Source organism: Schistocerca americana, chromosome 9 (assembly GCF_021461395.2).
Source record: "Schistocerca americana isolate TAMUIC-IGC-003095 chromosome 9, iqSchAmer2.1, whole genome shotgun sequence".
In the NCBI taxonomy this organism is placed as follows: domain Eukaryota; kingdom Metazoa; phylum Arthropoda; class Insecta; order Orthoptera; family Acrididae; genus Schistocerca; species Schistocerca americana.
Window position 1 is genome coordinate 40,302,336 of NC_060127.1, and position 20,981 is coordinate 40,323,316.

Here is a 20,981-nt window from a genome sequence, read left to right on the forward strand (position 1 = left end):
TAAACAATGCTGACTTGTTTTTTCAATGTGAGAGGAGTTGTCAATTCAGTGTTCTTTTTGCAATGTCAGACAGTTAACCAGGCTTTCCACTTGGAAGTTTTGAATAGCCTGCAAAACTGTGTGTGGCAAAAGCAGTCAGGTGACTGGTTTTTCCATCATGATAATGTCCTTGCTTACACAGCCCTGTCTGTATGACGACTCTCAACCGAAAAAGGTATGACTGACCCCTGTTCCTCAACCCTCGATACTCACCTGACCTTGCCCCGTAAGACATGTTTTTGTTTCCTACAATGTAAAGTGACACGAGATGAAAGTGTTTTGCTGATGTTACTGAGGTGAAGACAAAAAAGATGGAGATGCTGTCAAGCATCACAGAAGATAAATTTAAATACTGTTTTGAAAAATGGAATATAAGATTACACAAGTGTAATACTGCAGGTGAAGATTACTTTGAAGGTTTGTGATTAAAATTTGAATATATAAGTTAAATTATTTTGGTTTCTTTTGGGTACCCCCTCGTACTGTACTAGTCATATACCATCAGCCAGCTGAAAACCAGAGAAGATTTAAATCTCAGCAACACTTGGATCTTTTAAAAAAGACTAGAGCTGATTTTGCATTCTAATTAGTTAATATCAATAAGCCACAATTCCATCACTCCGTGCCAAAATGAAGCAGCATTCAAAGCAGTGAGAAGAAACCGGTGCCTCAGCATCAGAATAGGGGATGTGGACTCCATCTGCCACAAATATAGAGACCAGTATTTTCTGAAGTTCATTACTTTGCAAAAAGTATGACAACTAGTCAGTAATACACAATTCTTGTAAGGAAACGAGATGAAAAATGAGAGAGAAGATGCTAGAAAGCTTCTTTATGAGAGGTACCAAAGTTTTAATTATTACCTAAAAAATAAGTTAATTAATAATTTTTGTCTGTTTGCAAGTAAATGTCGGCAGACATGTTATACATTGAAATCCCCAGGTTTGAAATCACAGGAATGTAGCACACCGCTAGACGAGCCAAGAGAAAATGGCAGAGACTGCTGATAAAGTGAAGTATTGTGCGGCAATTCATTTTCTGTGTCTCAAGGGGAGCAACACTGCAACAATCCATTCCAAGCTGGAAATGTATGGTAACAGTACACCATCAAGTGACACAATAAGTGGATGGTGCAGACATTTACAGTATGGTCAAACAAGTACGAATGCCAAAGAACAAAGTGCCACACCAGATCTCTAAGAAGAAGCAGGAACAATTACAGATATGAAGACCCAGTGCTAAGTAGGATTTTCACAATCAATGTGATGGGGAGCGAAATGAAAATCAGTCAAGGATTAATCATTTTCACCATCCTACACGTAACAACAATATGAGGGCTGTGGATCCACTTTGATGCAAAACACTTTTGTTTTATTTATCTGATTTCCCAAACTAGTTTCAGCGGCAATATCACCCACACCAGTGGGTTTTTCATTAGTCTGTAATGCAAAATCAGCTTCCTAATGTACATTACAAAACACTGTTATACATGTACTTTTTGGTTCCAAATATTGTAGTCTGTGAATAGTTTTATAATGTCTTTACTTTAAATCACAGCAGGGTTTCCATGCTCGTTGCCACTATTTCAGTGTATTTTGTGTGCCCGGTTGTCATTTCTTTGGCATGCAGCATGTCATGTCATCGGCAACTGTATGAGTGGTTGTTACTAACAAATATGAAAAACTGAACTTGTTTATGTCAACGTTAGTGATGTGGATACAGTTTTGGTGTGCACTACGATATTACATAATTTGTCACGTACTCTAGTTTGCTGGTCAGCTTGTAGTTTCTTTTAAATGCAGACAAACATTACTTTTACACCTTGATCATAATTCAAAAATATTGCACCATTTTGCTGTTTTTGTGTGGGGCAAGAATCTATTGCATACTGTGGGAAGGTTTTGAAAATTGTAGCACGGGTTCCGACGACTTCTGTTCCTTATTTATGACTCTGTGTGATATGTGGGAATTTGAGAGAGACAGTAATAATGCTGGCAGATATAAATGCTCTTTTTTTCATATTTGTTAATAACACCTGCTCATACAGCTGCAGATGGCATGCTGTATGCTGAAGAAATGGCAACAAAACACAGAAAATATGCCAGAAAGAAAGGCAACAAAAACAGAAACCATACTGATACTTAAAGTTAATAAGTGATTATAAAACTATTAACAGGCTACAAAACAGCACACAAGTAATTAATGTTTTGTAGTGTTTATATCAATGTTAATTTTGCATGTTCTCGTATGATGGTGATATTGTCACTAAAACTAGTTTGGAGAAGAAAATAAATGAAACAAAAGTGTTTTGCATAAAAGCAGATCCACAACGCCATCTTGTTTTTATGCAAACACAAACCTTAGGGAGAGCTTCCTTATAAAATGATTTATCCTGCATATTGTTTTGAATATGACAAAAAGGTGACTGCCTGCTGGGTTTCATGATCGTTTCATGCTCCCTGGGAGTGGTGTCCAACCCACAGCAGGCAGCCCAAAGCAAGTATCAATGCAGCCCATCTAGTGAGCATCTATCTCACAATCAGGTAAAAAAAATTCACACAATACTAACACATATTCCTTACAGAACAACAGAAAAGGTGGTAGAGATCGACCTTGAGAAACATCAGTTTGGATTCCAGAGAAATGTAGGAACAAGTGAGGCAATACCTCTTCCCACACTCCATATGTGAATGGAACAGGAAGAAACACTAGGAACTGGTACAATGGGATGTACCCCTCTGCCATGCAGCTCATGGTGGTTGGCAGAGTATAAATTTAGATGTAGATGTAGGAGTGAGACAGGATCATAGCCTATCCCAAATGTTATTCAATCTATATACTGAATAAGCAGTATAGAAAACCAAGTAAAAATTTGGAGCAGGAATTAAAGTTCTGTCAGGCACAGCAAAGGACTTGGGAGAGCAGTTGAATGGAATTGACGGTGTCTTGAAAGGAGGATAGAAGATGAAGTACAACAAAAGCAAAGCAACAATAATCGAATAACGAGATGATAAGGGAATTAGTAAACGAGACACAAAGTAGTAGATGAGTTTCCAGTATTAGGGCAGCAAAATAACTGACGATGGCAGAAGTAGAGTGGATATAAAATGTAGGTAGAATGGCAATACTTTAGACAAGAAGAGAGAAGCTTTTGGAATGTGGTGCTGCAGAAGAATGCTGAAGATTGAGTTGGTAGATCATGTAACTAACGCGGTGGTACTGTATAGAATTGGGGAGAAAATTAATTTGCGGAACAACCTGAAAAGAAGAAGGGATCGGTTGACAGGACACATTCTGAGACATCAAGGGGTCACCAATTTAGTACTGGAAGGAATTGTGTGGGGTAAATATTGTAGAGGGAGACCAAAAGATGAATACAGTAAGCAAATTCAGAAGGCTGTTGGTTGCAGTAGTTATTTAGAGATGAAGAGGCTTGCAAACGATAGAGTAGAAAGGAGTGTTGCATGAAACCAGTTTTCAGACTGAAGACAAAGAAACGATGAATTGAATATTTTCAATTTGAAACTCATGCAAATCATGATGATGCTCTCTGTTCCTCCATCCCTTATTCTGTACCCTGTTGTTGCATATTCAGATGAAGAAACCATTGCATGGCAGGAATGTCAGAATGACTATGAGGGATTTTCAAGCTGGAATGTTTCCTGGATTGCCAAAATGAAAACTTCAAAACCAGGGTCTCAGTCCACATTGGCGAGAGTCAGAGAGAGCAACAGGTCAGAGGCATTGGTAAGCACTATCCCAGCTTCAACCGGGAGATTTTCAAAATGTTTGGTGAAATTGTTGCAGTTAATGAAGCAAATAAAATCTATTTATTTCTAAATGTCTCGCCAACAAACTACAACTGTGCACTACAACTTCAACATGATAAATAATGTCAGAGATTGCAATGTGTGTGACTAGTATACTATTTGACCCTTCAATTTGAATGTAAAAATTTCCCTGCATTATTTCAGTCTGAAGCACATGTCATCAAGAAGTCTGTCAAATTAACACTAAACTTAAAGAATGCAGTGATATTATCTCTGTTATATGGGAGAGAAACCATAAGCACTAAAAAAACTGAAGAGAACATGTTGATGTTTAAATGGAAAATTCTGAGAAACATCTTTGATCTACGAAGGTGGTTTGAAAGTTCTCGGAATCATCACAAAAGGTCAGCGTTGATTTGATTTAGTCTGATTTTAATAGGGAAGATAAAACAGCTTAGGTCTAACCCACCACTGTCCGCACCGAAACTAAGTTTACTGAGGTCAGTGTTAGCACAACAAGTTGTTTACGTGATATTCATTGGACTGTTGCCTGTAAACACATGCCGCATCAGTGCTCTTGGAAGAGGGCTGTGGCGGTAACGTGATTCTGCTGCTGTTCCTGCATAGTGATTTGCGAATATGGAAAGGGGGAAAAAAAAAAAAAAAGATTCAAGCAGTGATTAAGTACTTTGTAAAGAAAGTTATGAAAGCAAAGGACATTAATGCTGATTTCCAGAATACCCTGGGGGACTCTGCTCCTTCATGTTCAACTGTTGCCAAGTGAACAAATTAATTTAAATTTTGTCGAGAAAGCTTAGATGATGATCTGTGCAGTGGTTGGCCAAGATGTGTCACTACTCCAGAAATCATTGCAAAAGTGCACAAAATGGTCATGGAGGATTGCTGATTAAAAGTGTGTGAAATTGCTCACAGTTGCCAGATGTCATCGGATAGGGTATATCACATTTTAACTGAAGAATTAGAAATGAAAAAATTATCTGCAAGATAATGACGCTGGATCAAAAACGCATGAGAATGGGCATTACACAAACTAAGGTATGAATTGTTGCCACACCCACTTTATTCACCTGATACGGCTCCATCAGACTTCCACCTCTTCCCAACACTAAAAATTTTTCTTGATGGATGAACATTCATTTCAAACTAAGAACTGACAGCCAGAATTGACAACTATTTTGCAGGCCTGGAGGAAACTCATTTTCGAGATAGGATCAAGGCACTGGAACATCGTTGGACCAAGCGCATTAATCTACGAGGAGCCTACATTGAAAAATAAAAAAAGTTTCAGTGATGAAAGTACTTTTTTCTATTCCATTCCAATAACTTTTCAAACCACCCTCGTAATCCATAAAGAGAACAATGGGAAACATAGAAAGAACCAGGAACTGTACGACCTGATGAAACAATCAAATGTCGTGCAGAAAATGGAAGTGTGGAGAGTAAGTCCCGCAGGGTACACTGCCAGGAGGTAACACACTGCGCCAAAGCTGTGCTTACGGGAAAGTCTGGCGGTACCCGTCAAATTGGAAGACATGGAAGCATTGGGAGGATGAACTGCAGGAGGACCTTCAGGAGATGGGTGTCCGTGAGAACTGGTTCCAAAGTGCACTAGAATGCCATCTATGGAAGGTCATCATGAGGTCAACACATGATCGATATATATTTATGAATGTAAGTTAAATGTAAAACCTGATAAACAGCTTGCAGAAATGATTATGTTTGAAATTACTGTTAACTTTTCTCATACATAATTTTGATGTTTTGTTAGCTTGTAAATGTAGCTAAACTTAATGAACGTACTACTGGATGCCACAATATTATTTTTTCATACAAACCATCTACGAATCCAACTTTACATATAACCAGCTTAAAAATGTGTAAAAAAGTATTAAACAAATATCTGACTGTAATGATTTATTCAGCTTTAATCCAAAATTCAGCGAACATTTAGTGCCAAAAATTATTAAGCAATGAAAATATAATTTAGATTCATTTCAAGACAACTGATTGAAAAAACTATTTTATTAATTTTTAATTATACATTTAAATATGTACGCATATCAATAATGGATCATAATACGGTAATTTTTGTATGTTATTTGTGCTCTGGCATCAGTCCCACCAATTTAGTCAAATTTTCTTGTTGTCACACTGTAGTACCAGTCTCTGCTACGTCATGTGAATTTAAGCCATGGTTGGTTGGTACGAGGGGTGGAGGGGACCAAACATTGAGGCCATCGGTCCCATCGGATTAAGGAAGGATGGGGAAGGTAGTCAGCTACGTCCTTTCAGAGGAACCATCCTGGCATTTGCCTGAAGCGATTTAAGGAAATCACGAAAAACCTAATCAGGATGGTCGGAGGCGAGTTTGAACCGTCATCCTCCCAAATGAGAGTCCAGTGTGCTAACCACTGTGCCACCTCGCTTGTTTGAAGCTGTGTAAAAGTTCATCAGCACATAATGTTGGTTGGTTGGTTTGGGGGATTAAAGGGACCAGACTGCCATGGTCATCGGTCCCTTTTTCCAAAGACAAAGAACACCCACAGAGAATAAAAACAAGGAACAGAAGAGATCACAGACGATACAGAACAAGAGAAACGGAGACAAGGACAAGACAAAACGAACTAAAACCACACAGAGTGTGACGGTGGTTGGCCGACCATAGAAATAAATAAGGAAAAGCCAACCACTTAGAAACACATTAAAAAACCAGTGGAAAATCATAGGCCAAAGCCAGAGTCAACACAAAACAATAAAATAAAACAGAAACACTCAGAGTAAATGATAAAATCCCCCTGCCCGAATAAAACGTAAAACTAAGTCAGCCATAGCGGAGTCGTCTGTTAAAAGGGCAGGGAGCGTAGCAGGCAGCGCAAATGTCTGCCTGACCACTGCTAAAAGGGGGCAGGCCAGCAAAATGTGGGCCACTGTCAAAGCTGCCCCACAGCGACATAGAGGAGGGTCCTCCCGGCGCAGTAAATAACTGTGTGTCAGCCGGGAGTGGCCAATGCGGAGCCGGCAAAGAACTACGGAGTCCCTGCGAGTGACTCGCAGGGATGACCGCCACACAGCCGTCGTCTCCTTGACAGCACGGAGTTTATTGGACATTGTCAGTTCGCGCCATTCCTCGTCCCATAGCGCCAAGATTTTACGGCGGAAGACTGCCCGCAAATCAGTCTCAGGGAGGCCAAGGTCCAGAGATGGCTTGCTGGTGGCCTCTTTCGCCAGGCGGTCAACATGTTCGTTACCCGGGATACCGACATGACCGGGGGTCCACACAAAGACCACAGAGCGGCCGCAACAGGCAAGAGTATGCAGAGACTCGTGGATAGCCATCACCAGACGAGAACGAGGGAAACACTGGTCGAGAGCTCGTAAACCGCTCAGGGAATCCCTACAGATAACGAAGGACTCACCTGAGCAGGAGCGGATATACTCTAGGGCACGAAAGATGGCGACCAGTTCAGCAGTGTAAACGCTGCAGCCATCCGGCAAGGAACGTTGTTCAGAACGGTCCCCTAGAGTGAGCGCATACCCGACACGACCAGCAACCATCGAACCGTCAGTGTAGACAATACCAGAGCCCTGATACGTGGCCAGGATAGAATAAAAGCGGCGGCGGAAGGCCTCTGGAGGGACTGAGTCCTTCGGGCCCTGTGCCAGATCCAGCCGAAGGCAAGGGCGACGAACACACCATGGGGGTGTATGCAAAGTAGCCCGGAAAGTAGGTGGAACAGTAAAAACCTGAAGCCCAGAGAGAAGCTCTTTGACGCGGACCGCTATTGTACAACCAGACCGGGGCCGACGATCTGGCAGATGGACGACCGATCGCGGGAACAGGAGACGATAATTTGGATGCCCGGGCGAGCTTAGAACATGGGCAGCATAAGCGGCCAGCAAACGTTGGCGTCGGAACCGCAGGGGAGGTACACCTGCCTCCACTAGTACGCTGTCCACGGGGCTGGTGCGGAAAGCACCAGTGGCAAGGCGTATCCCGCTGTGGAGAATTGGGTCCAGCACCTGTAACGCAGACGGGGATGCTGAGCCATAAGCCAGGCTCCCATAATCCAGACGGGACTGGATTAACGCCTGGTAGAGCCGCAACAGGGTAAAGCGGTCGGCGCCCCAGCGGGTGTGGCTCAAGCATCTCAGAGCGTTTAGATGCCGCCAACACGTCTGTTTAAGCTGCCGGATATGAGGCAGCCAAGTCAACCGGGCATCGAAAACCACCCCCAAAAACCTGTGGGTCTCCACCACAGCAAGGAGTTCGTCGGCAAGATAAAGCCGCGGCTCAGGATGGACTGTTCGGCGCCGGCAGAAATGCATAACGCAGGTCTTGGCTGCCGAAAACTGAAACCCATGCGCTACAGCCCAAGACTGCGCCTTACGGATAGCGCCCTGTAGCTGACGTTCAACAGCTGCAATGCCAGTAGAGCTGTAATAAAGGCAGAAGTCGTCAGCATACAGGGAAGCGGAGACAGAATTTCCCACGGCCGCAGCAAGCCCGTTAATGGCTATTAAAAACAGACAGACACTTAAAACAGAGCCCTGTGGCACACCGTTCTCCTGGACGTGGGAGGAACTATACGAGGCCGCGACTTGCACGCGGAAGGTACGACACAACAGAAAATTGCGGATAAAAATCGGCAGAGGACCCCGAAGACCCCATCCATGAAGCGTAGAAAGAATGTGATGACGCCATGTCGTATCGTACGCCTTCCGCATGTCGAAAAAGACAGCGACCAGGTGCTGACGGCGGGCAAAGGCAGTACGGATGGCAGTCTCCAGGCTCACCAGATTGTCGGTGGCGGAGCGGCCTTTACGGAACCCACCCTGAGACGGAGCCAGAAGGCCTCGAGACTCCAGTACCCAATGCAAGCGCCGGCTCACCATCCGTTCGAGAAGCTTGCACATAACGTTGGTGAGGCTAATGGGACGGTAGCTGTCCACCTCCAGAGGGGTCTTGCCAGGTTTCAAAACGGGGATGACAATGCCTTCCCGCCATTGCGACGGAAACTCCCCCTCGACCCAAAGACGGTTGTAAAGACCGAGAAGGCGCCGCTGGCAGTCCACTGAAAGATGTTTCAGCATTTGACAGTGGATGCCATCTGGCCCAGGAGCGGTATCAGGGCAAGCAGCGAGGGCACTGCGAAATTCCCACTCACTGAATGGAGCATTGTAAGATTCTGGGTGGTTGGTGCGAAACGAAAGGCTCCGACGTTCCATCCGCTCTTTAATGGAGCGGAAGGCCTGGGGGTAATTCGCAGAAGCGGAACTCAAAGCAAAATGCTCTGCTAAGCGATTTGCAATGACGTCGGAGTCAGTACAAACTGCTCCATTCAGTGAGAGCGCAGGGACGCTGACAGGTGGCCGATAGCCGTAGACGCGTCGAATCTTGGCCCAGACCTGCGATGGAGAGACATGGAGGCCAATTGTGGACACATACCGCTCCCAGCACCCCTTCTTGCCTTGGCGGATAAGGAGGCGGGCCCGCGCACGCAGCCGTTTGAAGGCGATAAGGTGGTCGAGGGAGGGGTGTCGCTTGTGACGCTGGAGCGCCCGCCGGCGATCTTTAATCGCTTCAGCGATCTCAGGCGACCACCAAGGCACAGCCTTCCGCCGAGGGGACCCACAGGAATGGGGAATGGCAGATTCGGCGGCAGTAACGATGCCGGTGGTGACCGATTGAACCACCGCATCAATGTCATCGGTAGAGAGAGGCTCAAAAGCGGCAGTGGAGGAGAACAAGTCCCAGTCAGCCTTATTCATAGCCCATCTGCTAGGGCGCCCAGAAGAGTGGCGCTGTGGTAGTGACAAAAAGATCGGAAAATGGTCACTACCACACAGGTCGTCATGCACACTCCATTGGACAGACGGTAAGAGGCTATGGCTACAGATGGAAAGGTCAATGGCGGAGTAGGTGCCATGCGCCACACTGAAGTGTGTGAAGGCACCATCATTTAACAGCGAGAGATCGAGCTGCGACAATAAATGCTCAACGATGGCGCCTCGACCTGTTGCCACTGACCCACCCCACAGAGGGTTATGAGCGTTGAAGTCGCCCAATAGCAAGAAGGGAGGCGGCAATTGGGCGACCAGTGCAGCCAGGACATGCTGCGAGACATCACCATCCGGTGGAATGTAAAGACTGCAGACGGTAACAGCCTGTGGCGTCCACACGCGTACAGCGACAGCCTCTAAAGGCGTCTGGAGAGGGACAGACTCGCTGTGCAGAGTGTGAAGGACATATATGCAGACGCCACCAGACACCCTTTCATAAGCTGCTCGGTTCTTATAATAACCCCGATAGCCACGGAGGGCGGGGGTTCGCATTGCTGGAAACCAAGTTTCCTGGAGAGCAATGCAGAAGAAAGGGTGAAGGCTGATAAGGTGGCGGAGCTCAGCTAGATGGTGGAAGAAACCGCTGCAGTTCCACTGGAGGATGGTGTTGTCCATGGCTGGGAAAGGCGTGACGGGACTGGGAAGGCAGATTACGCCACTGGGGCACCTGCTGCCTCCGATGGAGCATCCGTGCAAATGCCATCCATTGCGTCCGCGGGACCGGCAAGAGCGAGGTCCGCAGCGGACGCCAGAATCTCCACCTCGTCCTCAGAGGCAGAGCTTGTAGGGAGCGGCGGGATCGGTGCCACCGCATTACCGTTGGTCTTGGGGACTTTCTTCCTTTTCTGCTTATCACGCTGTGCCTTCGGCTCTTCAGGCTGCATGGGCTTCACTGGGTCAGTCTCAGGGACAGACGACGACCGCGAGGCCCGACGACCAGGGACTGGCGGTTGTTTCAACCACTTGCGGGCGTCCGCTTTGCCTCTGGTCGGAACTTGCGAAGGGAGGTCCCCAAGGGATCCCTTCCTGGCGAGAGCAGCCGAAGAAGTCTTACGCTTCTCCGGCTGGGAAGGGGGAGCTGATGTCCCCGAAGGTTGGGAGGGTGTTGCTCCTGAAGAAGATGGAGCAGGAGCAACAGGGTGTGAAGTGCCCCCCACAAGCAAGGGGGCCGGTGGATGCTGACCGATCTTAGAGCCGATTCGTGATGACGGGAGAACCGTCGTTGCAGCAGCAGCGTAGGTCGACGGCATTGCCACAGGATGGAGCCTTTCATATTTCCGTCTAGCCTCGGGGTAGGTCAGCCGGTCCAAGGTCTTATATTCCATTATCTTCCGTTCTTTCTGCAATATCCTACAGTCCGGCGAGCAGGGGGAATGGTGTTCTCCGCAGTTAACACAGATAGGAGGCGGGGCACATGGAGTATCGGGATGCGAAGGACGTCCGCAATCCCGACACGTCATGCTGGAAGTACAGCGAGATGACATGTGCCCGAACTTCCAGCATTTAAAACACCGCATCGGAGGAGGGATATATGGTTTCACATCACAACGATAAACCATCACCTTAACCTTTTCGGGTAAGACATCACCCTCAAAGGCCAAGATGAAGGCACCGGTGGCGACCTGATTATCCCTCGGACCCCGATGGACGCGCCGGACGAAGTGAACACCTCGTCGTTCGAGGTTGGCGCGTAATTCATCGTCGGACTGCAGAAGAAGATCCCGGTGGAATATAATACCCTGGACCATGTTCAGACTCTTATGCGGCGTGATGCTAACGGAAACATCCCCCAACTTGTCACAATTGAGCAACCTCCGTGACTGGGCAGAGGATGCCGTTTTTATCAACACCGATCCAGACCGCATCTTGGACAAGCCCTCCACCTCCCCGAACTTGTCCTCTAAATGCTCTACAAAGAACTGCGGCTTCACGGATAGAAAAGATTCCCCATCAGCTCTGGTACAGACAAGATATCTGGGCGAATACGTCTCAGTGTCACGCAATGCCTGTCGTTCCTCCCATGGTGTGGCGAGGGAGGGGAACGATTTGGGGTCAGAAACGTTACCTTTAAAATGGGCTCTCGAACGCTTAGAGACTGCTGACGGCTGGCCGCCAGCGACAGATGATGTACCACGCTTCATTGCGGGTCATCCGCCCTGATGCCACCTACTCCGACCAAGGGCCCTCCCCACGGGCGCCACCCAGCCACAGCAAAGGCCACCTGGCAGGATGGCCATTGCCGGGAGTCCTGATGCCCCAGGGAGATGGGCATCTACTCCTTGGCATACGTGGGGAGTGAACGGCGCAGGCATCAGTAGAGCGATCCCTGTGTTGTCAGGGGGCTACAACCAAGAGGGTACATGGCGACCCCACCACAACGGACTGGCTACCGTGCTGGATCTTAGGTGCAAAAATGGCCAAGGTCGTCGTCACAGTTAAAAGAAACACTGCAGAGTGCAGCGTGGTAATCGCCCAAGAGATCGAAAACGAGCGGGACACCATTGCAACGACGAGAAAGACGGCTATAGGTCTAAATGCACGAAGGATACAGTGCACCATGTAAGGTGCCCTTCCCCAATTGGCTCGCTCTTCGGAATAATTTAGATAGATGGAGGTCAAACCCGAGAGGGGACCATCACATAAGGCCGAAACGTTTGAGACTCCTTTTAGTCGCCTCTTACGACAGGCAGGAATACCGCGGGCCTATTCTTACCCCCGAACCCGCAGGGGGTAGCACATAATGTTTACTGTATAAAGTTTTGTTAAAAGTTGGTGCAAATGCAAGTAATTGAGAGAAGAACACGAATGCAAAAAGTTGTCTGGTTATTAATTTATGCAACAACCCACACAAACATTTTAGTTAAAGCACCCAAAGCTAAGTAAATTTTCAAAATTCATAGTTAGTCATTTGTTATATTTGTCTCTTGATACACAATGGCAATGTATTCCAATCTAATCATCTGCCATTTCTTAAAGCAGAAAAACTCTTTGTCTTTAAATATGTCTGCTTGTGTCTGTATATGTGTGGATGGATATGTGTGTGTGTGCGCGAGTGTATACCCGTCCTTTTTTCCCCCTAAGGTAAGTCTTTCCGCTCCCGGGATTGGAATGACTCCTTACCCTCTCCCTTAAAACCCACATCCTTTCGTCTTTCCCTCTCCTTCTCTCTTTCCTGATGAGGCAACAGTTTGTTGCAAAAGCTTGAATTTTGTGTGTATGTTTGTGTTTGTTTGTGTGTCTATCGGCCTGCCAGCGCTTTCGTTCGGTAAGTCACCTCATCTTTGTTTTTATATATAATTTTTCCCGCGTGGAATGTTTCCCTCTATTTTATTGAATTCTTATAATTTTGTATAAATTACCATATCACATAAGGTACAGGTAATACATCAATATTACAAATCAATAAACAAAGGCATGGCATTTTCAATATCATAAATGCATACAAGGTGTGGTTTAACAGGATTTTTTTAATTTCATAGGCTTTAAACACCTGATTTTCAAATTTTTTTGTCTTCCTGGAACATATGTTCTTTATGTATGTTTGCATTTTCAGCTGTTTTGAATATTTAGTTCATTGTTGACAATTGAAAATATTGTGTGTGTTTTCACGTGCTCAGCATATTTTTATTTTTGAAAAAGATGGATCACAGAATTTGCATTACATTTTCCTTGAAAAAATGGAATAAAGTGCTGCAGCACATTCAAAATGTTGACTGTGGCTTTTGGTAAATCTACAATGAGTAAGATTGATAATTGGCAACAATACGGAAGAAGTTACGAAAACTGCTGAATCACCATCAGAGAGGTTGCTGATGGTATCGACATATCCTTTGGCTCATACCAAGCAATTTTTTTTTAATGTTTTGGGTATGAAATGTACAGCAACAAAATTTGTTCCAAAACTGTTGAATTTTGACCAAAAACAATGTCGCACGAAACATCGCTCAGGAATGCTAAATGAAGTCAACAATGATCCAGAACTTCTAAAGAAGGCTATAACAAGTGACAAAATGTGGGTACAGGGGTATGACATCAAAACCAAGGCCCAATCATCACAATGGAAACTGCCTGAAGAGCTAAGACCAAAAATAATTCGAGAAGTTTTTTCTCACTGTTTTCTTTGATCGTAATGATTATGGTCGTACAGTCAACAGGTATGCTACTGGAAGTTACGCGTCATTTGCTTGAAGAAATCTGAAGAAAATGATCAGAATTGTGGCAAAACCACTTCTGCAAATTACATCACGATAAAACTCCCGCTCACACTTCAATACTTGTTCGTGATTACTTTGATAGAAAACAAAACCATTATGTTGCCTCAGTCACCATATTCACTGGGCTTGGCCCCCTGGGACTTTTTCGTATTCCCGAGGCTGAACAGAACCACGAAAGATTATCAATTTTCCGCCACTGATGAGATAAAAACAGAATCATTGAAGGAGTTAAACAACTTAATAATGAGCGAGTTCCAGAGGTGCTTCCAAGATAGGAAAAAATGATGGCACAAGTGTATTATATCTGAGGAGTATTACTTTGATGGGGACAAAGCTGATGATGATGATGAATAAATAAAATTCTTCTTAAACAAAAATCCCATTACTTTGTGATCAAACCTCATATGCAACTGAAATCTACAATTTCCCTTTATTACAGTTTTTATTTTTAGAAGTAGTACTGAACTTCTGTACATTGAGAGGTTTTGAAATTAGTTCACCAAAAAAAGTCTGGTATTCCCTTGCAAGATGTTTATGTACTAAAGCATGAGGCACCTTTTTTTTTTGAAGTGAGTACTGTTTTGAAATAAAAATAAAGCAAACAGACTTTTCTTAGCAATTTTTTTGGTACACAGATTGTACCATTAAACCAGCTTCCAATACCATCCTTGTAGGAATCTGCTGCCTCAGCATAACTTTCGATAATTTAGATGTTCTTTAACAATTTCATAAGGTGCTCTATATATAAGCCTGAAAGTTTTGTTCTGGCTGCAGAGTTCTATGTGGATGGTATTCAAAGTTGGTTGTACAATATGGTAAGTGCCGTAATATTGATGCGAATTACGTTGAAACATAGATTAAAGTACAGACTTTCATGTAAAAAATAAAACTGCTGAAAAGAGTCTACTTGTTTTATTTTTATTCCAAAACAGTACCTACTTAAAACACACACACACACACACACACACACACACACACACACACACACACACACCTTGTAAATGTGTTATCAAATAAAATAACTCTGCTATGTATACTAAATCAATAGTTACTTCTTGTAACCTACTCCATAGGGCAAAGAGAAATGTAAAAATGAGTGGATTAATGCAAATTTATAAAACATCAAAAATTGTGAACTCACATATTCTAACTGTTCTCCAATACACAAATATATCAGATCCTCACCAGTTCAGATAGCAGCTTGTCATAAGAGAACTACTTGTCGTAAGAGAGCTACAAATTCGGAAGTACGTACTTACAATTACGCTATCTAAGCTACACACTAGTTTTAAAACTGAAGGGTCTGCAGTGGAACAAAAAGCAAGAACGATTTTGTCTACTACGGCAGTGTCAGTACATGCTTGCTGCGAGTGCTGAGGAAAAGCAAGGGGGGTGAGTTGGAGATTGGTTGTAAGTAGCCAATGAAATAGTATCAGACAGACATAGCAATTCCTACCAATTAGTTGAAGCAGTTCTACCACCTCCTTATTTTAATATCACCACATACACTGCAATTTGTTATAAGAACAAGACAATCAAAAAAGTAGGCACAGAAGCTCCAAATGCAGTAATTCTATGTAATTTTTCACGTTCCAATGTAACTAAAAGGTTAAGGCAATGTATTCGAAGAAACTGTAATCAGCAATCCACAGAAGACATTTAAAATGTCAAGGTAAAGAAACAAAACATGAAAGTTAAAGCAATTCCATACATTAGGATAATAAATGTAAACAGCTGACCAAATGAAGTGATTGAATTAAGACTACATTGTGCCACTGCTTACTCCACATGTATTCCAAGTATTATGGTAAGAGTTACACAGTCATCACGAAGATGCAGAGGAACAGCCAACACCTGTCACCTGTCACCCAGTGTGTTGAAAACCACCGATCAACCAAAACATTATAACCACCTGCTTAACAGTGAGCTGATCCACCTTTCAAACGCAAAACATCAGCAATTCTGTGTGGCACTGATTCTGAGCTGTGTACCAGCTCGTATCGACAAGCTGCGAGACATTGCTACTCACAGACTTGCTGACAGATATCACGGCTTCCCAACAGGTGCAGACGGCACACAAAGAGGCAGAGAAGGAAACTTGATGGTGAGCTTGCTGATGTGACTTTTGTCTCTGTAGGCTTTGCAGTGCTTACTGGGCCTCGGTTGTGAAGCAGCAGGTTGTGCGTTTGAGAGATTGAAACCACTGTTTATATTCCACGGGAAATGGGGTGACGGCTGAGGTGATGCAACATTCCCTGTGTGTAGTGCACAGCCCAATCAATGGAAGTATACAGCCGAGTGGGCCTCAAACTCTTCATCGCAAGTTCTGGAGGCAGGCCTCAGTGTGTTCCGACATCCCGTGTGGTGAGCGATGGAGGACATCAGTTTCTGTGAAGGTATTATAGAAGTTTCATCCACTTTCTTACTGAATCTGGTGATCTTGAACTTCATTAAATTTCAACTATTGATTGGTGATCCATTAAAGACCCACTGTCTTGTAATGCCACTGGAAGGGTTTTGGAGCCGTAAAATAAAAGTAACGGCGATCTAAGGCAACAACACATTTTTATAGAGGTACTTTTTGTACGGTAAGAACATTCTTATTTTAGATAAGCTATTTAAGGCATTGTTCTGCAGAAAGTTGTAGGTATTTTTTAAGACCTGCATGCCAAGTCTTGCTGTGATACGACTCCTTTGGTGAACATTTATCTTTTAATATACATAATAAAAATGGTTCAAATGGCTCTGAGCACTATGGGACTCAACTGCTGAGGTCATTAGTCCCCTAGAACTTAGAACTAGTTAAACCTAACTAACCTAAGGACATCACAAACATCCATGCCCGAGGCAGGATTCGAACCTGCGACCGTAGCAGTCTTGCGGTTCCAGACTGCAGCGCCTTTAACCGCACGGCCACTTCGGCCGGCAATATACATAATAATTAACAGGCCAGTTGTGTGCCGCACGCAAAGTTTGGACCATAATTATTTCTTGTATGAATTTCAATTTTCATTCCTAATAAGTTGTGTGCATTTCCCTTGGTTTAACCATTTATATTGCTTGTTGTAACTCTGCTCTCTTACACTGTAGTAAATTGAGCTGCTAGTGTGGCTTTTTGTAACTGAATTTAATTACTCCTTAACTACTACGGACCATCTCTCAGACTGCTACAATTTTTTGCATTGTGATATTTCGATCCTCCTCTGCGAAGTGAAATAGACTCCTCTGTGTACCTTCCTATTGGTTGGCAAGCTACACATGCCAGAAATCTTGCATTGTTGCTGTTCTTTGTTTCTTATTTATGGGCCCTGAGAGGTCCCACAGATGTACCAGTGTTCTGCTGAATGTTACTGTTTTTTCATTGCAGGGAAACGGGAAAGCTGGGCTGGGCCTTCTATGGAACACGTTTTATGTAAGACAGATGCGGATGTTCAAAGACATCTCAGTGAATCTTCAGATGAGCCTTTGATTACAGTGATAATGATCCAGATTTCAAGATCTTTAGTGATCACAAAACAAATTCAGAACAGGAAACAGATGATGACCTATCCTATCTACGAGATGTTGATGTCAATGAAGTAAAAGCATTAATTTGTCCGTTAACATATTCATGCATTTTCAAATTGGGAAACAAATGGGTTTACAGCTTGTTTGCAACCAATTGGACAGGCAGAGATGTTTTCAGATGCACTGTTAGTAAAAAGAGATTTCTGTTTTTGTTACCTGTCTTACAATTTTACGGCCCAAATGACTGGGAGGAGACAAAGAAAGTAGACAAGTCAGCAGCAATTTCACAAATCATCCTGTGTTTCATCGAAAATAGTCAACTTCGCTACTCTGCTGATGCAACAATGTGTGTCAATGAAATCTTTGTACCTTTCTGGGAAGGTGTGGGTTTAGAATGTATATGCCAAACAAACTTGCAAAATATCATAGGAAAATTCAGTGTTTGAATGAGTTGCCGCATGAGAAGACTGTCTTTGGTCGTTTGTGGTACATCAAGCTTATCCAGAGGCACACGTAATGATGAGATTGATCTTCACGTAGACTCTAGCATGAGATATTGCTGGGCCTCATATGCAGTGCAGACTTTCTGTTGGATACTTGCCTCGAGAACTGAGTGACACCATAATCATTATTTTAAAAATTACAAGCTATCAAAGAACCAAAGTAAATATGAAAAATAAATCTTGAGGCTTGGTCCTTGTATTGCTATATAAGTTACATCAATGACGTATGTGCCAGTAACACTTTAAATAATAGCATAAATGGCCAGTCTTCTTGGTCCGATATTCCTATAAGTGCCAACTTCAAAGTGTTAATGGGGTGACTAATACTTTCCTTGAAGTTTCAACAAAGGCTGCATAGAGGATCAAAGCACTATCGTTGCTGCAACGGGTGTCCTGGTTGCAAATGTAACAGTATGTGTCTTACACTCATTGGAAAATGGCACTGGAACAGTTAGGTAACATCAAGTTTTGTGTTGAAGTTACGCACATCAGCCAATCACTAATATTTGCAACTGCCTTACCTATAGATTAAGATTTATACTATTTGGCTGAATTAGTCACACCAATCATATATTCACATACAGCAAAATGTTTGAAAAAGTGTTTATTGCAGTGAATGTTTAAGTCATCCAAATTTTTTTCATGGTATGCTTTGTTTCATGGCGGCAGGGAGGACATTAAGGAGACGCCAAGAGCATCAAAGCCACAAATAAGATGTACAGATGAAAATATGTAAAAAGAAGCCAATATCATTGCATCAGATACATGTTTTTCTCCATTGCTAATCAAGGAGCTGTCAGGAATACCGAAAACTTTCATGCACAGAATTTTGCCTGAGGGTTTGGGCAATTTGAGTGTGGTTTGTGCTGCATGCAATCTGAGGCGATGAAAAATATGGCAGAGTCCAACTCTGCAATGACCTGTTACAAGCAGCTCAAAGTGATACTGTAATTGGTAATGAGACAAGATGTTTCCAACAGGAACCCCTTAAAAAGCGGCAGAGTGTAGTGTGGTTTAGCCCACAAAAGCTGAACCCAAGAAAGTGCACTTGCGAGAAGAGCCATGCAAAGACAAATCTGACACTTTTATTCCATTCCAAAGGAATGATTCACAAGGCATTTGTACCACATGCGCAAACCATTGATTCTGAGTATTATCTCAACATCCTCCAAATGTTTGTGGGTGAAAATTTGTCGAATTTAACTTGACTACCGTAAGGTAGGTTCCCAGTCGCTCCTCCACAATGCCCCAGCCCACAAAGAAAAGACTGTGCACGAGTTTCTTGCCGGCAAATGGATCACATTCCTTGGTCAACAGATATCTGGTTGTTCCCTAAATTGAAGTTAGCATTGAAGGAACATAGTTACAATGCAGTTACAGACACCCAAGAAAATTGCACTGCAGCACTAAATGCAGTTCAAAAAAATAACTACAGTGATTGTTTCAGAACACTTCTAAAATGTTTCCAGCTGTGTATTGATTCAGGGAGAGGCTATTTTGAATGAATACAGTGATTTTGTGAACATAATCAATTATTTTTCATACCCATCATCCTAATGGAACTGGGACACGTCTACATCTGCATACACCATATGGTCCGTAGTGGAGGGTACTCTGTACCACCAATAATCATTTCCTTTTCTGTTCAACTCACAAACAGAGTGAGGGGAAAAAGACTGTCGACACACCTCTGTACGAGCCCTAATCTCTTAATCTTATCTTCACATACACTGGTGGCAGTAGAACCATTCAGCAGTCGGCCTCAAATTCTGGTTCTCTAACTTTTCTCAATAGTGCACCTCAGAAAGAATGCTGCCTTCCCTCCAGCAATTACCATACAAGTTCCGACAGCAACTCCGTAATAGATGTGTGTTGTTTGAACCTACGTAACAAATATGGCAGCCTCCCTTTGAACTGCTTCGACGTCTTCCTTTAATTCGACCTGCTGCGGATCCCAAACACTCGATAATAGGTCGCACTAGTACCCTACATATACTCTCCTTTACAGATGTACCATACTTTCCTAAAATTCTCCAAATACATTAAAGTCAACCAATCACCTCTCCTACTACAATCCTCACATACTCGTTCCATTCACTTTGCAGTGTTATGCCTAGATATTTAATCGACATGACCGTGTCAAGAAACACACTACTAATGTTGTATTCAAACATGAGTTTGTTTTTCCTAGTCATCTGCATTAACTTACATTTTTCTACATTCAGAGCCAGCTGTCATTCATCACACAAACACACATTGCGTGTGATCCTAGAAGATTTTATAAAACATGCTTGTTCTTTGCCCATTGAGCTCCTAACAGAGAAGCCTTGGCTAAAAAAACTAAGTGTTAAAATGCCAACTGATTTACAACGATCAGCCAGAACATTATGATCATCAAACCTAACAGCCGGTATGTCCACCTTTGGTACGGATAACAGCAGTGATGCATTGTGGCATGGAAACAATGATGCCTTGGTAGGGTGCTAGAGCACCACTCTGCGCACACACACACACACACACACACACACACACACACACACACACACACACACACACACACACACACGAGTCACTTAATTCCTGCAAATTCCGAGGAGGGTGGCAATGGGCTCCAATGTCACATTCAATCACATTCCGGATGTGTTCCACGTGGTTCAGATCTGGCGGGTTGTGAGACCAACACATCAGCTGAAACTCACCACTGTGTTCCTTGAGCCACTCCATCACTCTCCTGTCCTCATGACTTGGGGCAATATCTTCCTGAAAAATAATACTGCTGTCGGGAAACACAATCATCATAAAGGGGTGTACATAGTCTGCAACCAGTGTACGATATTCCCTGTCCATAACGGTGCCTTGCACGAGCTCCACTGGACCCACGGATAGCCACGTAAATGTTCCCCCGAGCATAATGAAGCCACTGCCAGCTTGTCTCCATTCCACAGTACAGGTGTCAAGAAGCTGTTCCCCTGGAAGACGACGGATTTTTGATCGCTCACGGGCACAATGAAGGAGGTATTGGGATTCATCAGACCATGCTCTGCCACCGTGCCAATATCCAGTGCCGATGGGGTAACATGCCCATT

At 43.7% G+C, this 20,981-nt stretch overlaps 1 protein-coding gene across 2 annotated transcripts in view; it reads right to left on the bottom strand.

Moving 5' to 3' along the window:
* LOC124550963 (GATOR complex protein NPRL3) overlaps window positions 1-20,981 on the bottom strand; it is a 109,682-nt gene that overhangs the window by 74,205 nt on the left and 14,496 nt on the right. The gene's annotated exons all lie outside the window — the stretch shown is intronic.